The 21,494-nt window shown below is 42.1% G+C and overlaps 1 long non-coding RNA gene across 3 annotated transcripts in view; it reads right to left on the bottom strand.

The window, feature by feature from the left end:
- LOC116325229 overlaps positions 1–21,494 on the bottom strand; it is a 108,975-nt gene that overhangs the window by 24,155 nt on the left and 63,326 nt on the right. The gene's annotated exons all lie outside the window — the stretch shown is intronic.

Genomic DNA, 21,494 nt, shown 5'->3' on the forward strand with positions numbered 1-21,494 from the left:
CCTTGGTGCAAAGCCGCAACAATGAGCATCTTTGTCAAGCAGCACTATTATCTTTATACATTACTGTAAATGACAGGAGAGTGTAGTACAGTGCATATTACATTTAATGAGCTCCAGGTATGTGCCTGTTATTTTTAAAAAAACTAATTTAAACATCTGCAGATCTTAGCTCAGTGTTTAAGAGGATGTACTGTGTTGATCAGAAAGCCTATACCAAAGAAAATGAGTGCATTACACAGTCCACGCAGTCTGTTTAGTTATCCGACTACCATTATTTGTAAAAGCACCTGTGCAGAAGATGGGTAATTAAAACTCTTCATCTCGGGTGACGTAATAGATAAGTAGATATGGTGCAAACCCCACGAGCACAACAGCCGCAATGAGCTTCTTGTGCAATTCAGTGCTTCCTCCATCAATCTCTCTCATACTATGATCCTATAAATACAAGTTTGTGTTTTTTTAGACATAGATTTGCCTTTGAATATTTGAAGACTTAATATATGGATTTATGTTGGTCACTCTTCATTTTGAAACCAAATAAACAACAAAAAACCCCTGTAGCTTTCACTCTTACCTGCACACACTATAGACTAGATACACGATTAAAGCACATTTGGTGCACATGAAATCTATGCAAATATTCTCAACTGAACAAAACAAACTTATATGTTCATACGCACGCACTTTACACTCTTTACTCGGTATAAATGCTTAAAAATTAAAAACATGGATCAACTTGTTAAGTCAACGGGTCAAAGACCATCAGACAGGAAGCACTTGACTCTCTCAGCTAAATTACACCTCAACCTGAACTTGACCTCTCAGTCACCTGATTTAAGCACCTGCATATCAGACAGAGCTGCTTGGTTGAGGATTATCTGACCCCAAACTGAAGAACTTGGCCCTCCTCACTTGGCAAGTGCTTACTCGTCCTGATGTCATGCATCTAATTGCTTGCACTGCGTGGGATATGAAGTCTGATATAAGGTACATTGTTGTGTGCACAGGCTTGTGTGTGTGTGTGTGTGTGTGTGTGTGTGTGTGTGTGTGTGTGTGTGTGTGTGTATGAGTTTGTCATCAAGCTAACACTTGCCTGCAGCAAGATACACATATACACTCATGTCTTCACCTGCCACAACCTATCATTACCACTGTCACGTAGCCACCTCCGCAGAAGGCCTCACAAGCCCTAACAACCACCGGCACACACACCTGGAGGGCCAAACACTTAGTTCCCAGCCCTTTCCTTCATAAAAACAGCCTTTTAACACACACATACATAAACAGACATACACACATACCTATTCATATCCTGCAGCCTCAGCTTCTGCCCTGCACCTCCCATTTGCTGTAAAATCTGTCTCACTTTTCTATCTCCCAAACCGCAAATGTTTTAGTACTATTTAATTTATTTCCTTCGTTATCATTTCCCCACAAGGTGAGTGAACCAGCACACAACCTGCAGAGCCCAGTTGGCAGCCACATCCAGGCTGCTCCTGTGACTAGACAAACAACAGGCCACAGTATGTACTCTAAAGCAAACAGTTTGAAGAAATGGAATCTGATAAGTTGAACAGTGCAACTCAACGGAAGAAATGAACTCTCTCATACAGTTTCAATAGCAAATTATGACTCCTTGAACCTGATATTTTAAATGCGATGTCTTCCTCGTGTAGGTTTCTTCATCCATGTTGGCCATGGTTATTTGAGAGTGTACACAGGTGAAAGAACATATAAACCCACTAAGTAAACGTGGATAACAATACACACAGTACACACAGCTCAGCTCACCTGGTACCCATATACCACCTTAAAAAAAAAACAGAAAAGAAAAAAAAAAGGCAAATATCTGAAGATCACAGCCTGCTGTTTAATGGGTTCTCTCTGCAAACACATCATCTAATCAGGGTTAATCAGAGGATCAATCAAAGAAGGCTGCTGGGACGCGCTACCCCAACAAAATCTTTCAAAGGACACGGATCACTGTAATGTTTGCCCCCCTTTATCTTCTGTCACGTTAACAGACTTGTCTTAGGCCCTCGCTCGCTCTGCACTATGTCCTAGTCAGAGACGGCTTAGTGTGTAGCAACCTGTTCTGATAGGTGTGTGAAAGCTGAAACTCACATGCTTTACAGGCAAACTGTGCAGAAGGAAAATCAAGAAAAACAGCATGTCACACCTTACCAGTTTCTAATCCCAGAAACCAAAAGCAAATTATCTCCAGTGCCAATGTTCTTAAGACTCACAGAACTTTCTGTAGGAAATTGTAGCATACTGTTTAGTCATATATTATAGATATTGGAGGTTTGTATAAAGTACAAATTGGCTAAAAGTAGAAATTTGCTGTTGCACATTGAAGGTTAAAGAGTCTTGTGTTTTCTCTTGCCTGTCTTAAAGGACAACCAATTTTGCACCTCTTTGCAGACAGAAGCAATGGTCTTCAGCAAGGTTAGGCTTTCTTCTGTCTGCCTTCATTATATCTTGGCATGAGCATGCTGCTTATGCACATGTATATAGAACGCTATGTGTTATAAATGACCTCATCAAACCCCAGAATACACAGCAAAGGGATCTGGGTAACATCAGTTGCAAATTTTGGCCCTTAGAGCTTCAATAAGCGTTCTCTGCTTCATTTACATACAACAGTATACAGGTCCACTGTCCACTCTCACTAACACTTACACAACCAATTCACGGCATGCTAAACTTAATGTTAGTCAGAGCATAATTGCACAAATATGTATGTGTGTGCATGTTTCTTTGTAACAGGCCAAAGCATGACGTGGCGAAGTGGTTTTGTTGCTCACAAATCAATAACGCTCCACTTTTTTGAATGTCTTTATAGCTTTTGGGCAGACCTTTGTAAATATGCTCCACTTCTCCAAAGGTAGAGGCACAGGAGGTGACTGCTGTGAGAAATATGCAGAGCTGTCTCCATTTAGAGGAATGAGAAAAGATCCAGCCTCAGGATACGAGTATGTGTCTCTATATATGTGTATGTGTGAGTGTGTGTGTGTGTGTACATGCAGAGGGCTCAGGCATGATCAAACAAAGCACACCCAGGTACAGTATGCCATCTGCACTTCCCCCATCCCCCCCCAAAATGTACTCTCCTCCGCCCTCTGCATCTCCAAGTGGAGTCTTTGCACTACATGGCGTATCAGAATGAAAGAGGCCTTGTCTAAGAGGCTAATCCTTGGGCGATTAGTCAACGCGTCTCGATTAAAAGCTAGCAGAGCTGCCACACCACACCCCCATCCTTCAACCCCCCTCAATGGAAATGGCAGTCCACAGGTGTCCCTACAATGCCTGTCTCATTAGGAAAAAATGGGAGATGGGAGGTTGGTCAGGGCTGACTTTCACATGAGACAGAGGAGTGGAACGCGGCAGGGGCAAGGCCCGAACACTCTCTCACAGACCAGGAGTAGCAGGAATGCCAACGCAGCAGCTCTGCAAGAATATGATTTTTCTTTTAATGCAACAACAACAACAACAAAAAAGATTTTGTTTCCATTAATTTTGCTTTTGCATGCATTGATTAAATTGACCTTTTTTTTTCCCTTTCTTGAAGTAGGGCAACAGAAGTCAGTGAGAGAGAGAAAGAGTGAGGCAAACAATGAAGGAGTGCACACTGTGCAGTATATTTTTGACAGATTATCCCCTCATCAGCCAATGTTTTCAGTAAACAGTCGCTTGAATTGGAAGGATTGAGAGAAAAGACGGGTGTTTCGAGTAATCAGCCCCATACACCCTCACTTTCCATCAACATAAACACCTCACTTCAGGAGTATTCCCATGCCCGAGCATGTCGCCATGACTAAAATATTGTGATTGATGACAATGTACACAATCTGAATGCTTAGAAAAAAGCTTCAATGAAGACACAGTCCACAGCAAAAATACAGTATGTTTGTGCTGAAATACACGACTGAATCCAAGACCTTTATACTGAGCTTGAAAGTGGGATTTTTATATTGTGTTCTTCAGCGTGTAAAGGCATACAGTAGGTGCTTATTACATGAGAGGTGTGTCAGAAGTTGCTACGTGCATCCTAAAAATCTCTCCACTTTACAACTGACATTTCTTTCCACCTGTCAAATACAAGCCAACAAAATGATCAATTTATGTGATTATAAATAAATTGTACGTAATTATCAGGGCTTTACTTCCTCCATTGTCATTGTGAGTCTGAGTCATTTTTCTTAATCTGCTCCTAGTTAACCCGTGGCAGCAGGAAATGACCTTTGGGCCGGGTGACAGACTACTGTACTTCCCCAATCACATCCATCGTGTGCCTAACCTTGAATGAAAGCTTAAAAGGGGAGGGGCTTTTCTTTGGAGTCTGGACACAGGGAGGAATCACTTACCACTTTCCCCAAGAGACCCCAGTGGAGCTAAACAGAGAGGGGATTCAAATAACAATAGTGGAAGGGGGAGGGGCTGAATGCTTCCTGAGATCACATGTTGTTAGAAAGACCACATCACTTGCCAGCCGGGCAGCCAGGCTGGCTGTATGCGGAGGTCCACGGGGTGAGAACACACATGGTTTCAGTTTGGCCTCGTGTAGTACCGGGAGGAAAGAAGGGGCCTGGTAGCAGGAACCCTCCAATTCTCACTTCCTGCTTCTGCTGGAAAGATGATCTGCGCGCCTGCCATCACCATCAACACAGAGCACAGTGTTCACGCAACAGCCGAGGGGATGGCATGTTCATGCGCAGGGCAACCCATCACACCAAATCAGCCTGTCAGCACCCTGAAATCCAGGCTGGTGTATTTCCCCTAACGAGATGGCGGAACAGAGCAAAGACAATCCCATTCAATCATGCCGCCAAGTCTCCTGTGACACACAGGAGCCTGTTAGCTGTGTCATTTATACAGGAAGTAGCTTTCAAACAAATTAAAACACATCAAGTTAAACTGATATATACATATATATATATATATATTTTTTTCCATTGGTTGGCTGTCTTTTTTAATTAGTATTATTATTTTCTGAACTACATGTGACACGTAGAAATTGCCGTGGGTGTGACAAAAGGGCTATATATTGACAAAATGGAGAGAAGGCATAGTGATAGGCTTGTGCAACCGTGTCAATTAACTTTACTACCTGAAAGCCAGATCAGTGTCACTCAAACAGCGTCTGAATGAAAGAACTCCAGGTGACCTCTCGGTCCCTCCTCGGCAGCGGAAGATGACTAACCTCCGCAAATCACGGGTTGCATTTGAGTAAAATAAACACAGGGCACTAATAAAAACCACTGGAGCGAGATGTTTGTATGCATGCAGCGTTGACCCAAATCTGAAGTAAAGATTTTAAAAATCAGAAAGAAAAAAAAACAGCTGCAGTGAACCGCTGCACAATTTGTGGAAATAAACACCTTTTGGGTACTGACAATGTATGATGTGTGCGGTAACGTGTGCGCTTTCATGTGTGCTGCTAAAGCCTTAGCAGCATTGTTTATACTCTGCTGTGTCTGGGTCAGCAGGGTCCTTGACTGAATTCTTGCCTCAGCATGCAGACAGTTTTAACAGTGTTGTTGCAGGAGGAGGAATGATTACATTATAAAAAAATATGCCACACCATATGTCCTTGTAAGAGCCCAAACCACACGCAATAAAATCCAGCAGGCCTTCTAAAGCGGCTTCTGCACTTCACAAGCTGACACAGCCTCGCTTTGGGCATTTCACCAGAAGTTTTTTTTTTTTTAAAGAAAAAAAGAAGTTTTCAAAAGGGAAAATTTGTGCTTTAAAAAGTGTTCATTCACTCTATTTGTGATTTCAGAATCTCCCAACCTAAGAACCACATACCAAAACTTGTACCACTCCTGACATGTTGCCAGATACTGCAGTGGGCTTGTGTAGTGTGTAGGCTTGATGGCAGTAGTCAAGTGTGTGAGGTGGTGCGAGAAATGGCGTAGAAGAACAAATGCAAATCTTTGGCCGGATCCTTAGTCCAACTTCACACACACATACATAAAAATGGCACAACCAACTCAGACGTTTTTATTCAAAGTTGCCTCTTCTGTGTGAACATTTGAAAAATCCTGACTGGAAGCCAGCTTATTACTTCCATCAGAACCTCACCCTCTATGTTCCCCATCTCTGTTTCACTCTCTCTGTGCTCTCCTTGTGTCTCACAACAAGACACAGCATGCTCACTGTAAACCTCTCAGGGGGGGGTGAAAGGGATTGGGAGATTAAATTTATTTTGAATTCCTTTTCCTTAATGTGCCAATTACCCCCACCCTTCCCTCTCCTTCACCTCTTTTCTCCACCCCAAGCAGCACAGCGCAGAGTCTGTGCTCAAAGCACATCTCGTTTATGTTTTGTACACAGAAAACATTTCTTTCACCCCCAGCTGAATCTCAAACTTCACAGCTGTAATGGCATGCAAATCGCTGAAAAAAAAAAAAAAAAAGAGGCCGCATTAGATATGTTTGCACGGCTAAAAAGTGTGGGATAAGTGTGGGATAATAAGAAAAAAGGTTTGCTAGTTGTCAGTTTAGAACACGAGTAACTTTAAAAAAAATGTTTTATAGTTTTTTAATTACAGGTATATCTAATTCTTAAGGTTAGCAGTTGTAGCTTGAAGTTTATGGGAACTCACGGCTTCTACTAATCAAACCAGTCTTGTGCAATATGTTTTCCTGAATTAGACAAAAGTAGATAGCCTTGAGCTCTAAAACCGTATTAAACCATAATATGCTACAGCGTCATAATCCCGGTCATTTGTGTCTAATCTTAGTAAGCAGATCAGAAACCATGCATGTACATGTGCTTTTGCTTTGAAAGACATTGCCGGGCAATTTTTTTTTTTTCCTGCATCAAAGGTCAGGAATGCTAAGGTCAATGCAATGCTACAGTTATAAAAGTGCTTGATAATGATGCCTGAAATTCCCGATCTAACCCACTTGTGTAACAAAACGAGCTTAGGATGTGAGATTTCTCGACTCCGTTTTTGTTCCACTATTCAGAAGTTTGTTTCTTAGCTCTCAGAGGCAACAAAGACTATGCTTTAGTAAATGAACCCTGGCAAAAAGCTCAATTTCCCTCTTTTCTTTGGTTGGAGGACCAGTCACAACCTCCCTTTTCACTACATTTTCACACATTCCATGCATCCAAAATGGTCTTGTTTTCTATCAACTAAGTCCCTTAATTGACCGTTCTATCCAAGGAGGGATTAGCTGATAAGAGGGGGTAAAGAAGAGAGTGAAAGCAAAACAAAAAGAGGAAGTAGACGGACAGTTGGGGGTGGCAACACACCAAAGGATTACCCCTGTCATCTGTGCTCTGATAAAAATACATCTTTAGATGTGTGAAGGGGCGGCGGAAGGACTTTGTTAGGCATCCAAGAAAAACCTGCGCTATCAGGCACTTTGGGGGCACCTTCTCTCCAGGAAAGAACAGAGGAAGGCCCCTGCAGCGAGGATTCAGTATTTCCTCCACCAGCAGCTACAGTTAAGACACTCCGAGGACCCAAACGTCTTTCCAAAAGCCTGTCTCCGATGTTCTCCCACAACGCTTGGCCCCACTTTCTGTTTCTCTATGTCATTTTACACAGCTGCAGGGCCCATTCTTGCACTAAACATTTTGCCGTCACATTATGCTGTAACGTTTCAATCTGTTCTTTCCATTGTTTGCCGAGGTGCCAGCGTGGTTCATGATCTTCAGTACAAACAAGGAAAGTAGAGTTGTAAAAGGTGGTTTCGTGCTGTTGCGAGATCTCCAAACTCTTTAGAGCAAATCTGTAGAATGACTAAGTACAACAGGGACTGATATAGTACATAACCTGTGAGCACACACACACACACACACACACACACACAAGGTAGCCAAGTGCCAGCCACACTGCTGACGTAGGTGGAGTCCGAGCATCAAGCCAAAACAGGCTTTTATAATTGTGCTAGATTTATAGGTGTGGTGCCTTGTGTTCTATATTTAATTACAGATTTTACAATGAGAGCATGTTAAGTGAAATGTAAGACAAGAACATTAGAACTATTGCCTTGGCGTAGACGTAGCAGTCTATGCAGCCCTACCTTGTAATTTCACCATGCAAGGTTTCTGCATAAAATGCTAATATATGCTTCATCATTAAAGGTGTGCAGGTAATATCAATAACAAAAAGTTAGAAAAGAAGTCTGTGTCTCCATCTTTGCCTCTCCTCTGCTTTTTATCTATATTTATACTCTTTTTTTGTCTTTTTTTGCACATTTCTTTTATCTTGCATTTGAGAAAAATGAAGCTGTTAAGTGGCATGCCTTCTCAGATTATTTAATTAGGTTAAAACAAGTAAAAATAGCCTGTGCTGACTCCAGGGAAATTCCACCTGGGGGATGACAAGGGCTGTAAGAGGAGTGGGAGGGGTCGGGTAAGGGCGATTTGGGGAGGGGGGGTGAAAGTCAAGCCCCATCTCTTTTTGACAGATTGGTACAGACACGGGAAACTTTACACGCTGTTTATTTGAGCACGCTTTCTGTATGCACATATCATATTAAAAACCACAAATGTCATGAGAAGAGTCAGAAGAACGCGCCTTTCCTCCCTTTAACATTACCCGAGCTGCTCCGGCTGATTTATGCAGCACAAAGGTCACGTGAAGAGAAAAAAAATACACACTTTCATGTGTCAGTCACCAAGCCCCTCTCTGTCTCTCTACTTCCACTAATGATTGACAGTGACACATCCAAGCTGTTGTGTACACAAATACACATGAGCACACGGGCATATGCGCACATATACGCACACTTTTCTAGAGCATCTGTCGGTTAGTGCTAGAAACTTCAATGTGACACCTGGCGATCAGCAAACAATTATAAAGCAATCAAGCGTGAAAAGCTGAAACCAGCTAAAAGTAAAAGGTGTTGGGTGTTTTAAAGCGCTGTAAACAGAAAAATAAATAAAGTTGCTGAAACAAATTATCAGGATATTACAAAGAAGACAAATGCCGTGTGCTACTTTTGGACAAACTGAAAGTAGCAGGCTTTCTAATAAAATTCTGAGCAATAAAAATGTGTTAGACTGTAATTCTCAGCACTATTAAACATCATAATACATCAAACTGTGCTTTAGCTAAGCTCTGAAGAACAAGCTCCATGTCCCCCAACATTTGCAAAGCAGATGTCTTGATTAGTGCATACCAAGAAAATCTGTCATTCCCTCCAACAAGACAAGGACCATAAAAAGTTAATAAAACTACGAAATGTTCTGCATTAAGCAGTTCTGCTTTTTAACAGTGAAGAAAAAAGCGACTTTACACGCAGCTACCTGAATACACGGGACACCATAGTGCGCAGTGCATGCATTAAAAACACTGGGATTCTTTCCAAGATGATTAGTGAAGAAAAGTGAAGCCCACCCATGTTTGCTCAAACAAAAACCCTGGCTATCCAATCACATTTTGTGGATCAGACTATTTATGAGAGTACCTGTAAAGACCAGAGGCAAAGGCTCGGGCACATGTTTTACTGCTCTGTTTGAATAATCAGGTACAAGTAAAACAAACAGCTACAGAAGGGATGTTTAGCAAGTCGCTCAGGATCCAACTCAGGGCAATAAGTGTTCATTAGTTTTAATAGCCTGGCTCCCGGAGCAAATGAAATGAAGACCAGGAGACCACATCCAGCTAATGTAAATAAACCAAATAAACCAAAAAAACCTCATCAACTGTCTGTTGTGAGAGAATTTTGAAAAATTACTTAAAAATCATCCTGACTTTTATAAGCAGTTTGCATAAGAGTAGAGCAAGAATGGGAGGAAGTAGCCTATTTCTAAAATTAAAGCTTGTTTTATCATGTAATTGATGAAAAAGCATTTAACAGAATGAGTTAATTCACTGTAGGATGACGATCATAAAATACTAAAAGTGGGAGGGAGTACTCAAGGAAAACTTTAAAGTTTCATCTCAAAAGCCCAACTATGTCTTTAGCCTGTGTTAGTCTGTTATGCTGGCGGCACATCTTGATTCCACCTGAGCTCAGAGAAAGGTGGTGATACACTCCCAGTGGTCCAGATGGTCCCCCCCAACACTGGCCCGAACATAAACATGGCTTGGGTCTGGTTGAGGAGAGGGAGACCCCGTTTATTTATGGACATGTCTGGGTCTGGGACACAAATATAGAAAGATAGATCGACGAGATGAGGGACAAAGGAAAAGAGCAGGGAAGCGGTGCGCTCAGACTTGTGGACGTCTTCCAGTATGGTCAGATGGTGTGATCTGGCCCACCTACACAGGAGCTGAATATTCATGTGTCTATGTGCAAGTGTTTACAAGGTTAAAAGTGCATATTCCCATATGCCGCTTCTCTTATCTACAGATTCAGTCCAATGTACAAACTATAAAGCAAAATATCTTTTTAACCTGAAGAGCTAATTACACCCTCCGTGACGTCAAACGTGCCACAAACGAGCACATGTAGCCAGCGGTATTGGCTGCCGGGCGGCAAAAGTAGAGCGAGGGTGTGAGGCCGGGGAATTCAAAGAATTTTCCTGTGTGCTTACCGGCACAAACCAAGCCCACTGTACATCTATGAAAGTATGGCTGAGCAAGCCCCTTTTCATCTTTGCAGCGCTCTCCTTAAATAAATCGGTTCAATCTCGATTTTTACAATAGGGTTTTACAGCTTAATAACCCGGCTACAGAAACCCAGACATCGTAAGGTGTTTTTATGGCTCTTGTAGTTCCTTTATGACCTGGCCAAATGTCATCGCTTCACTGTACACCAAAAGGGGCAGATACTTCTCTAGAAAACAAGACAGTTATGATGTTTTGGAACTTTGTTTAGGATAAGGAAGCGTTGATGAGGAGAGGATTGGTCCTCCTACACAGAAAGGTACCATTTGCTCTCACAGACTTCTACTTGCGTTCCACTAGAACACAATGCTGCACAAAGAAATCCATTTCATGCATTTTTGGTGCTGTTTTTTCACACACACACACACACAACCTATCTATGCTTAAAACCAACTTGCATAATCACACTGGACCTACCCTTATGGAAGACATTTTGAGATCGCGTAATCATGATGCTGATACAAAGCAAGATGACGTACATTGGTGCTACAACAGCAGCTGTTTTTCGTTGCTATAAGTCATTAAAATCGCTATTTGTCCATCGATCTTCTGTCTCCGTGTGAGGGTTCTCTGCTTGTCTCGCTTCGGCATCGTTACAACATCGCACAGGGCAATAAAACTAAGGTTAGGTGATTAGCACTGTGGCCTGACACAGCATGCACTCACTGAAATATAAACACTACACAATCACACCAAACATATGAGCAGCTTCAGCTAATTAAGACCACGCTGCTTTTTAATGCCTGTTTATATCTGACTCCTAAATGAATGCTACCCCTGGAGCTCCCTCCAAAACAGGTCAGCCAAAGAGAAGAGGACAGGGGAGGAACGGAGGCAGGTTGGAAATTACAGGCAAACCAATCTGACCTGCGGTGCCCGAAACTAAAAGCTTTACTAAAAGAAATGAAATAAATGCGGTGAAAATGAAAAGTTCTAGCATGAACCTTGATTATTTTCATAAATCTCTCGGAAATCTGATGATTACAGAAGTTTACACAAAAGCATTTGAAGTAAGCAACCATTTTCAACTTAAAAATGACCAAATGTGCTGGACATATCTGAATTTCTTTGATCATAAAGATTTAGGAAATGTGAGCTTTAATACTTCTCAATCAGTACCATGTGGAGCTTTATTGGTGTACTGCTGCCATTCTTATTGCCTTGGCAGGCATGAAGGACACAGAAACCCAGGAGACAGGGGGACTGACCATCGCTCTCTAACATCGTTAAAAGCGATAAGCTGGCAACTGGCAGAAGCTAAGCTTGCCATCTGTAGCCGCTAGGTCCCTGGCCACCTTACTCAAACTTTCCAAAATGTTTTCACAATCTAAACTCTGCCTCTCCTCCCCGGTTGTACACGACTCAGCCCTCAAGAGCTCAGTGAAGTTGATCTTTTACATGGCGCCACAGTTCTGGGAGAGGGCCAGCCTCACCTGAATGACCTCGGCCTTGTCTTCAAAGCCATTAAGATTGTCTGCTGTGACCACGATCAATACTTCCACAGACCTCCCCTTGCTTTACGAGACAAAGAGAGCACACTATCTACATACAATAGAGCACAGCATTGTCACATTTGTAATTATATTTGAAGGCGTATTACCTGTTTTTATATGCGCACATTGTGGTGCACGGGGGTTGGATTTCAAGTTGCAGCTTGTTGAGACTTGGGGATTTACTGAGAAGGTGGGAAGGCATGTGAATGTGTGTGTGACAGGGAGAGCGAGCGAGAGCGAGAGAGAGAGACAGATGTCTGGAAGAAGCTAGGCTGGCAGAGTTTACAGTGAAGGAGGACTGGCTTTGTAAGCAAATGAAGGAACACACACAAACGTGCGCTAACCTCACACCAACTTTTCTCCTTACACCACACTGAATGCCAAGCTCACAACAGCCATGCACCAGTGCTAACCTGGTGTCTGCATGCATGGGCTGGTGTTTTGTGTGCATGTACATGTCTGCCTCTAGTTCACCTATGCTACCTGTTGGGCACTAGACTCTCGCTTTGTTAATAGTGTTACGTGCTTTTACAGAAGCCATTAAGAGCATTAGCAGATGGGCAAGATGCAGTACTTTACTGTGGTAGGATTTCCCCTGGTTTTAAACTGAGGTATTGCCAGTGTTATACTAGGGAGGGCTTGTGTGGAGGTGACCTGCTGGAAAGTTTAACAAATAAAAAAAGAAGCTATGTACACCAAAAAAGACCAGTCAAGGAGCTGCTGCTCTTAACACCCCCTGTTAAAATCAACTGTAGGGAGCCACGGCACAGAGCAATAATAAATAGCTACAGAGAAATGTAATTCTTTACTGCCCAGCTGCAAAATGTGGTTAATGCAAAAGCCAGCCTTCTGAGGTTTGAAATCTAAAAAATGCAGCTAATGAACAAATGTTTTCCTAAAGTCTTGGCCTCTTACAAAGTACAGAAAGATGGTGAACTCCAGCATCAATGATTAACTTGAACAGTAGACTGAGGTTTACCTGAGCCATTGACTAGACAGGCACATAAAAATACACTACAGACTTCCTCCTTCATATCGCTACCAAAGCTCCACCCTAACTTGCTCATTTTGCAGCTCTGCCATGCCTCAACAAACTGTCTGCAGTAAACAGCTTGGGGAAAAACACTGATCTTTACCGTAAAGGCAAGTGAGCTCCTAAGATTCCTGCCTGACAGTTTCGAACACGCCGGGTCAGGTTCTCAGCTCTGCTAGCCTGCAGTAGCTGTTATCAAAAGCTGCTGAAGGATTTCAGTGATCGATTATTATGAAGAGATGAGTAATTCTGGAGAGCTTAGAAGAGATGGAAAGATAAGCAGCTGAAAGCAGTGTTGCAATCATTTGCTTATGTTGTATACAGCAATTGTCTGAGAATGAATGAGTTTTAATTCAGGTGCGATTGTCAGCGAGCTTTCCACAAAGACCTGAAAATAAAATATGGGCAGTACAAGTTTGCACTTTCACTGAGAATAAACAGAAAGTATATGGAAAATACAACAAGAACAGATATGAATGGTCAACAGCTTTGATAAGCCTGCGGGTTGGAAATGTATTTAGGCTTTGGTGAGAAAGAAATGAGGCGATAAGAGGGATCTACAGTACATGAAATATGACTAAAGTTAAGAAGGCTTTGCATATCTCAGTGTGTGTTCAACTTTTTTTTTTAAAGTGTCAAAGGTCCAAGTTCCATGACTGACATACTCAAAAGGAGAAATCTGATAAGCTGTAGATTATGGATTACTTGATATAGCGCATTTGTGCATGACTTGCAGCTTTGCATTTAAAGTGCACACACTTTACATATACACAAATGCATGCAACAGTAAATGTCTAATTGCACATGTGCACACATTGCATTCAGTATGAATGCACAGACTGTTTGAATTCTGAGACACTTCATGTCAAAGACGCTACAGGGGCAAAAGGTGACATAAAAGTTCTCCTGTGATTAAAACCTGTTCCCATGACACTGTTTCCTGTCTCTGATCTCAAACTCAGACATAAACCTGAAAAGCTGCATAGTTTCAAACCTGTTTTGTTTAAGCAAATTGGTCAACATACAACAATGTGGTGTACACAATAAGAGGACATGGAAAACTTCAACTTTACAAATAAGCAAAAGCTGCAAGACCAAATTAGGACTTTGGCCTACGCATAATTTGCACAGACACATGCATATGGGACACCCGTGGGAATGGAAACTACTTGCATTGTACTAATGACTGTGCTGTCACTTTGTCACAAGTTGCCCCACCTGTTCCTGAAGTATGCCACTTTTATCTCCGCTTCATTCATTCTCTGTTCGTTAATGTCTGAAGTTTATAGCAGAGCTGAAGAACATGAATGAATTGCTCAGCAGTTGTTAAATCTAAAGGACAGAGTGCGCGTTGAAGGCTGTTTTTGATTTTTTCAGCACTTCTGTATTTCTTGCTGACCCCAAATTATCAGGTATTTAAAACTTTGTTGAAATGATTCAGATTATCTTGATAGCAATAATCAAAAATGCTGCATATTTGAGTCTCCTGTAATTTGACAGCAACTTGCAAGGCTGGAAAAGGGTCATGGGAGACAGATGTACAAAGTGAAGTTTATTGAAGTTCACTCTGATTTTATCGGTGTCGGTACACACAGAGGCACACGGTCACTTTGATCTTCAAAGGGAGATGAGCTAGAATGAGGGGCAATAAGAAGATAATAACGCCAATCTATATCCATTACTCCATAGATCACAGGTTCACTGCAACATGCAGCTTTTCTAGCTTTTGTTTTCCAGACAGAGAGCCACATTTCATGTTACCACATTGCCACCTAGTGGTCACATGTACCCGGGCCGGTAATGGAAACCTACTGCAAATCTATCCATGCATTCAGTTTCTTAACAGCAAACCTAAACCTTCTCCATCTTAGGTTAGGTCAGGTGGATGCAGACTCGAGCCCAGAGAAAACTGCAGGGTACACCCTGGAGAAGTTTTCAGTCAATTCCAAGGCTAAAACAGAGAGACACACTACCATAAACGCTTCCATTCACACACACAGCCAATATCAAATCACCAGCAAGTCACTGGACTGTGTGAGGAAACCAGAGCACCAAGAGAAAAGCCATACAGCCACAGGGAGAACACGTAAACCCACAATGAAAGGCCCAGCCAACCAGGGGAGTTAAGACCAGAAGCTTCCAGCACTGCATTCTACAAATACTGCAAAAAATTGAAAAGTGAAGGATGTGAATGAATTCTATTCAAAGCATTTATATGTATAAAAAAATATTAAAAACACTTTTAGTAATAAAAAAATCAACCTCTAGCAGTAGAGGACACACCAAGGAAAGAATGAAGCTGTGCTGTGATTTACATTTAAACCGAGGGCAGAAGAGTCAGCAAGGTGTAATAACTGTATATTAAACATGATTATCTACTGTGACAGGTGATATATGTAATCTAATTACACTTAATAATACAATAATACACAAATAGAAAGTGGGGCCTTGAAAAACCCCACAGAAAAGATCCAATTGTGACCTCTAGTGGTGAAGTCAAGGAAGTGTGTTGGGGACATCACAAGGCACAGAAAAAAAAGAGAGCGAGCGAATGTGTCCCCAAAATGATATTTTTAAATTTATTTTAACTATTTTATTATGTTTTATCAAATTTATCAGACTCTATTTATATTTTGCCTCTGTCAGTGCGCCCTAGGGCAGCTGTGGCTACAATGTAGCTTGCCATCACCAGTGTGTGAATGGGTGGATGACTGAATGTAGTGTAAAGCGCTTTGGGGTCCATAGGGACTAAGTAAAGCGCTATACAAATACAGGCCATTTACCATAGCTTGTGACATAAAATGAAATATCCAATGCTTAACAAATATAAGTTTTACAAGTTATTTCTGACTTCTCTCATTTGCTTAATAAAAACAATTTTGACAGATTTCCTTTTTTTATGGCAGACTGTCTAATAAATTTGTGAGTGTACAAATTTGTTAGTGACTAGTGAGTGTACATTACAATGGGAGATCATCATAACAGTATGAAAAGTAGAATATATTATAGATGAATGCACAATCTGCAAATGCCCCTTTTTCAGTGCAGGCTGCACATTTAAATATATATGTGGTGGTGGGTGATTAATCACACGCTGTACAAACAGCACAAAGTGCCCGAGGGGACACGCAAATCATAAGGTCCACAAAGCATCAGTAACACCTGGATCCCAGTGTCCCATCTGACAGCAGCAGCTCAACATGTACTCCTCTACTTTGCTTTACTCTGGAACCCTCAGCACACAGCGTGATCAAAGAGGGTAAAAGGGTAGGAGGATATCCTCAAAGAGTCTCAAGTTGTTAGCCACTAGAAAATATTTATCAAGTTTAATTTCTAAGTGTTGTTTGTTAGCACGCTAACTCATAGTAAGCTAAAGTTGTCTGAACAAAAAAGGGTGATCTCTCCAGCTGTAGTTTGGAGAGCCAGGATTACTGGAAGTTTTAATCAGTTAAGGTGACAATGCCATTTTAACTCAGATTCAATAGCATAGTTGAGATTTTCATAACTCCTGAAAGCCACCTGAAAAATCACAGACATGTGTGAAATGTTTTGAATGCCTTAAAAAAACATTTAACTAGTAATTATGATGATTTTGTCATTGATTTTTAATGTCTCTTTGATTTCAAACCCCAATTTTCTTTCTTCAAAATAAATGAAGATATTGTGACCATAATTTGATAGATAAAAGGTACTAAGAAAATCACCACAAAGCTGTTAAAGCTTAAAAAAACAAAAACCCTAATGAAAACTAATTTCCCGAGGGATGAACCTTCCTTCTTTCACAGGGATGCAGACAGATCTGCATGTTTGATGTGTCATAGATTTTTCACTGGATTTACTGGATCCATCCCTGACGCAACCCTTCCACTTCTGCTGGCTGCCAGAGGTAGGAGTAAAGTTTCAAATTAGCACCACACATTTTAAGTGGCCACAGAAAGAAATGCAGGCCAGAAAGCCAAGATTATGTTGTTGCACACATTGCCCACAAGAGTGCAGCAGAATCTAAGGCATCCATCAAGGTAATCCCAAAGCTTGACTACAGATGGCACTACAGCACAGCAATTCTCTCAGTGTTATTTTACATGGACTACTAACATCACACCTTATGAAGCCCAGATTTCACAAAATAAATCAGCATCAGTCCCCTGGGAAACATGAGTGGCTCTGCTTATTTGACTGAAGCCTTCTGATGACAGCCCAAGTAGAGGACAACTTCCAGTCAATTTAACTCAGATTACAGTACTTTGGTAAGTAAGTCTGTGACTCTGTTCAGTGACACTGGCAAGCAAATTCTTCCCTGTCTGTCAGGGCTCAAAGTTTGACAGCACAACACACTGGCCTGCTCAGCATCTGCCCCCCTACTTATCAGGCCTAAAATTTTAATTTGACATGAGCCTCTATGCATCACGAAAACCAAAGGTATCAGACAATCAACCTTAATCAAGCATTTTATGTGGAGACGATTGCGAGTTGACGACATTCAATCTCTTTTAAAGAAACTAAAAGCTTTCACAATCGCACGGATCTCCAACACGAGCACATGACTTAACACACACATAAACAGTGGTCTGAGGAGCCTGGTGGTCTGCTGTGTCCCAGGGAGGTCACACAGGAAATTTCACGCTCCTCTTCACACTGAAAATGTCTCCTTTATCCTCCTGACTGGAGACAAAATAAAAGAAAAGAGGAATGAAAGACTGAACTGGAAAAAAAAAAGGAAACCCACTCTGGCTTACTTGTGTAGGTGTGACTCGCTGAAACACAGCCATGGCAACCCATACCCAGCAAAGTAAAGGAGGAACATGGTCACAGGTTCGGTGGAATGTGACATTTATGAGAGCAAAACACAAAGGGAGGAATTTTCCCTCCAAAACAGGAGCAAGAAAACTTAAGAAGAAATGTCAGGAATTTAAAGTATTTTTAACTCTTGATCAGATTTTTTTTCCATACAAGGACAGTCAAGAATGCACCTGAAAGTCCACTTCAAGTGTGCTTTAAAAGAAATGCATTTTAAACTAATGTTATCATCGTTACACTGCAAACTATCAGAGCGGGCTGTTTGTATTCTAGTTTTACTATTAAAGCAAGAGTCTTTATTTAGCATCGTTCCTCTTTGGGACACGTTTGAGGTACGTAGAGCATCCTGTGAGAATGGAGAGCTGTCTGCCCGTGCTGACAGAGGTGCCCCTGTACTGTGGTGCGCTGAGCATTTTCACCATTTGCTCTCTGGTCTTAACACTTGGGCTGACACTTTCTATCTTCTATACTCCTGCAGAGGTCAGTGTGGTTTTTCTCATGCATACAAGGTAAAAAGCCCACGGGGTAGTAGGATCACAATTACAGTTCCAGGAAACATACCATTTTTAACACATAACAGGAAGTGACAGGCTTAATGACAGCAATGTAACTTGAAAAGGTGTAAACACAAAGTGCACTGGGAATTTTTAACCAAAGAAGTCAGGTTTCGTGTCACAGCTCCAGGCATTGCTCCAGTAAACCCCTCCACCCAGGTTTGCTACTTCCTCTAAAACAGCCTTCTTCACTCTCACCTAAGCACAGGCTGGATGCCTCTCTCAGCCTCACACTTCCTGGTAACTCCCACACCAGGATAACACCACCCTGAGGCAAATATACACACACGAGCCACCTTCTAAGTTGTGGTTTCCCTTTAGGAAATCACCAATCTGCTGCCATTACCCACCAGCATTTACACCTCCTCTCTGCACCCTTTAATTTTTCTTTACCCCAATGTTTAAAATTAAACAACTTCTCTCCCTTATGAGAGATCATTACAGGAAGAAAGCACCACACAGACTGTTAAAAGACGCCAAGAACAGCTAATAAATCTAAGGTGGTGATCTGGTGTCAGAGCATCAGGGTGTTATCAGTGTTATTAGCAAAAGCTATGTACACATTTTGATGTGACTGCTGCTGAAGGATGTTTCGGGATTTCTGATCTTCAGAATATTCTGCGAATTTGAAACTGTGAGCAAGACGAGAGGACAGTTCAGAAAAACATGACACGATATTGGACCATTTAGCCGCTGTATCAGTTCAGTTTGCGCTCCCTTCCTTACCGTCAGCTTAACCGTGTGAGAATCACAAAATTTTAAATACGAGACAGCACATATGGAACACAATTGCCAAAAGCCCTGAGAAGAAAAACACTTTATAAAGCGCTCCAGCTTTTCAAAAGCTCTCTCCTTCTCCCTTTCACACACACACACATAAACACATAGACACAAACACATACACCTCGAAACAAAGGTGCCATTTTACTCAGGAAGGGTCAGCAGTTCTCTCCATCAGACAGGGGCTTGTTCTTGGTCAGAGGCTGCTGCCCAATCTCAGGCCACCCTCCCCTGGCTCCACTGCCCCCCCCTCCGGCCCCCACCACCCCGGAGACAAGCTCCCCATTGTTCCAGCACTACTAATAAATGACAGTTCTCCTGTTCAGACAAACTTTAGGGCCCATTCAAACACACACACACACACACACACACACACACACACACACACGTGTAAATGGTGCTCTATATAAAAAGATACCAGGAGCATTTTCTTTAATGGCTGGTATTTCTGGAGCTCATTAAGTCGTTATCTGACACTAATGATGAAAGGATGCCTTCCTGCATCTTAAGCTTTGAACCTGAGGACAGGATGAGATAATCCTGAGGGCCGTTTGTGTAATAATGAATAATAAATGTTCCTATTGCCTTCCATTTCTCTTCGGTGGTCAAAAGCGGTCATGACATTGAGTCATAGTTCACCAGGAGGTCATGCTGCTCAGTCCGTGTTGTCACCCTGTGAGCTCAATCGGGGGCCAGGGAGCCGAGGTAGGCCTTGAGTTTAGACATGATAAATCACCACTCAGCTTAAGCTCATAAACACACCATTAACACGCTCGACCACATGAACTCTACCCGTTTACCTTAACCACATGGTGCTTGGGACTATCTGCCTGTGTTAGCACTCATAGGGGTCTGATGCACATGGCTGTCACAGCTCCATGAGGATCTGTGGGGAGCAAGGGGAGCTACATGAGATCCTTTCCCATCATTAGTAATTAGATATTTAATCTGCTTCAGACCACAGTGTAGAAACAGTGTACGCGCTCCTTGATTTGCTTAGGTGACATTTATATTAAGGCAGTGTAAACTGGTGTTAATCGTCTAATAAACATCATCTGCACCTTACTAAATAGAAACAAGATTAGCTTATATTCCTGACAACACAAATCAACTTGAAGCTGAAACTCAATTGCCAGAGATGACAAGGTCCTCCTGAAATGTTGATTGGAGTAAATACAGGGTTGTTAAGTCTTGCCCCGGTGTGTGTATATGGTTCTCTGCTGTGGTTCACCACAAACATATCATATGACAGCACAGCCAGCTGAAAACTGAGAGAAAGCAAATTCCTGCTATTTTTAGCTATGACAAACATAAACAAAAGAATCAGAAAAAGAAATACACTTGCTGAAGCGTCATGGCTGCTTTGATGTCTATCGGATCACTCGTGGGCTTCCATGAAAGCATCTGTATTTTTTGATGGGCTTAAACAGCAAAAGGGGTGATGTTGGCCATGCGCAGGACAGATGCTGGGCAACCGGGGTCAGATATTGCTCCCGCTTTGCCGTTTAAATTACAAAAGGAGGAGGAGGAGGAAGAAGAGGCAGAAGTTGTGAGAAGAGGAGTAAGGGGAAAAAAAAGCCCCAGTGTTTAGTCAAGGCCTGCTCACTGACACAAAGTCTGTCTTTGTCTGCCTCCCAGGGTGCCAGATAAAGGAATTCTTGTGTGTCGGGGGCTCTGACCGAGTTTATTTGACACTTCAGCTCCTTTTGTGAAGCAAGTGTCCCACCGTCAATGCTGGCCATGAGAGTCACTTGGCATTAGACAGAGGGTCGCTCTTCAGTGGAGAAAGGGGGTCTTGTTTGGAGAAGATTTTTAATAGAGGTGGTGTGTGTGTGTGTGTGTGTGTGTGTGTGTGTGTGTGTGTGTGTGTGTGTGTGTGGACAGAGGGGTGCTCAGTCGGTGCTCTAAGCTGTATACGGACATATAGTGGGGCTCTGTGCCCTCCCGCAACCACAACAGAAGAAATTCTTCATTGCTACAGAAGTGCGTGGGATTGAGAGGACTGGGTACTGAAAAATGAAGACAGGTGAAAGTGGAGGCTTCAGCAAATGAAGGAAGACATAGACACACACACACACACACACACACACACACACACACACAACACCTATTATGAATGCAATGCCATTAAGTCACACCAGGCTTGTAAAAGATGGACATGCCAACTTGCAAAGCAGGTTATCTCACGCGATTTTGAGTATGTTTATAAGTTGGGGTGATCACATGGACCTGTAGGTTCAACTGAAAGGAAGCATATGATA

This window comes from Oreochromis aureus, linkage group 4 (genome assembly GCF_013358895.1).
Source record: "Oreochromis aureus strain Israel breed Guangdong linkage group 4, ZZ_aureus, whole genome shotgun sequence".
Taxonomy (NCBI): domain Eukaryota; kingdom Metazoa; phylum Chordata; class Actinopteri; order Cichliformes; family Cichlidae; genus Oreochromis; species Oreochromis aureus.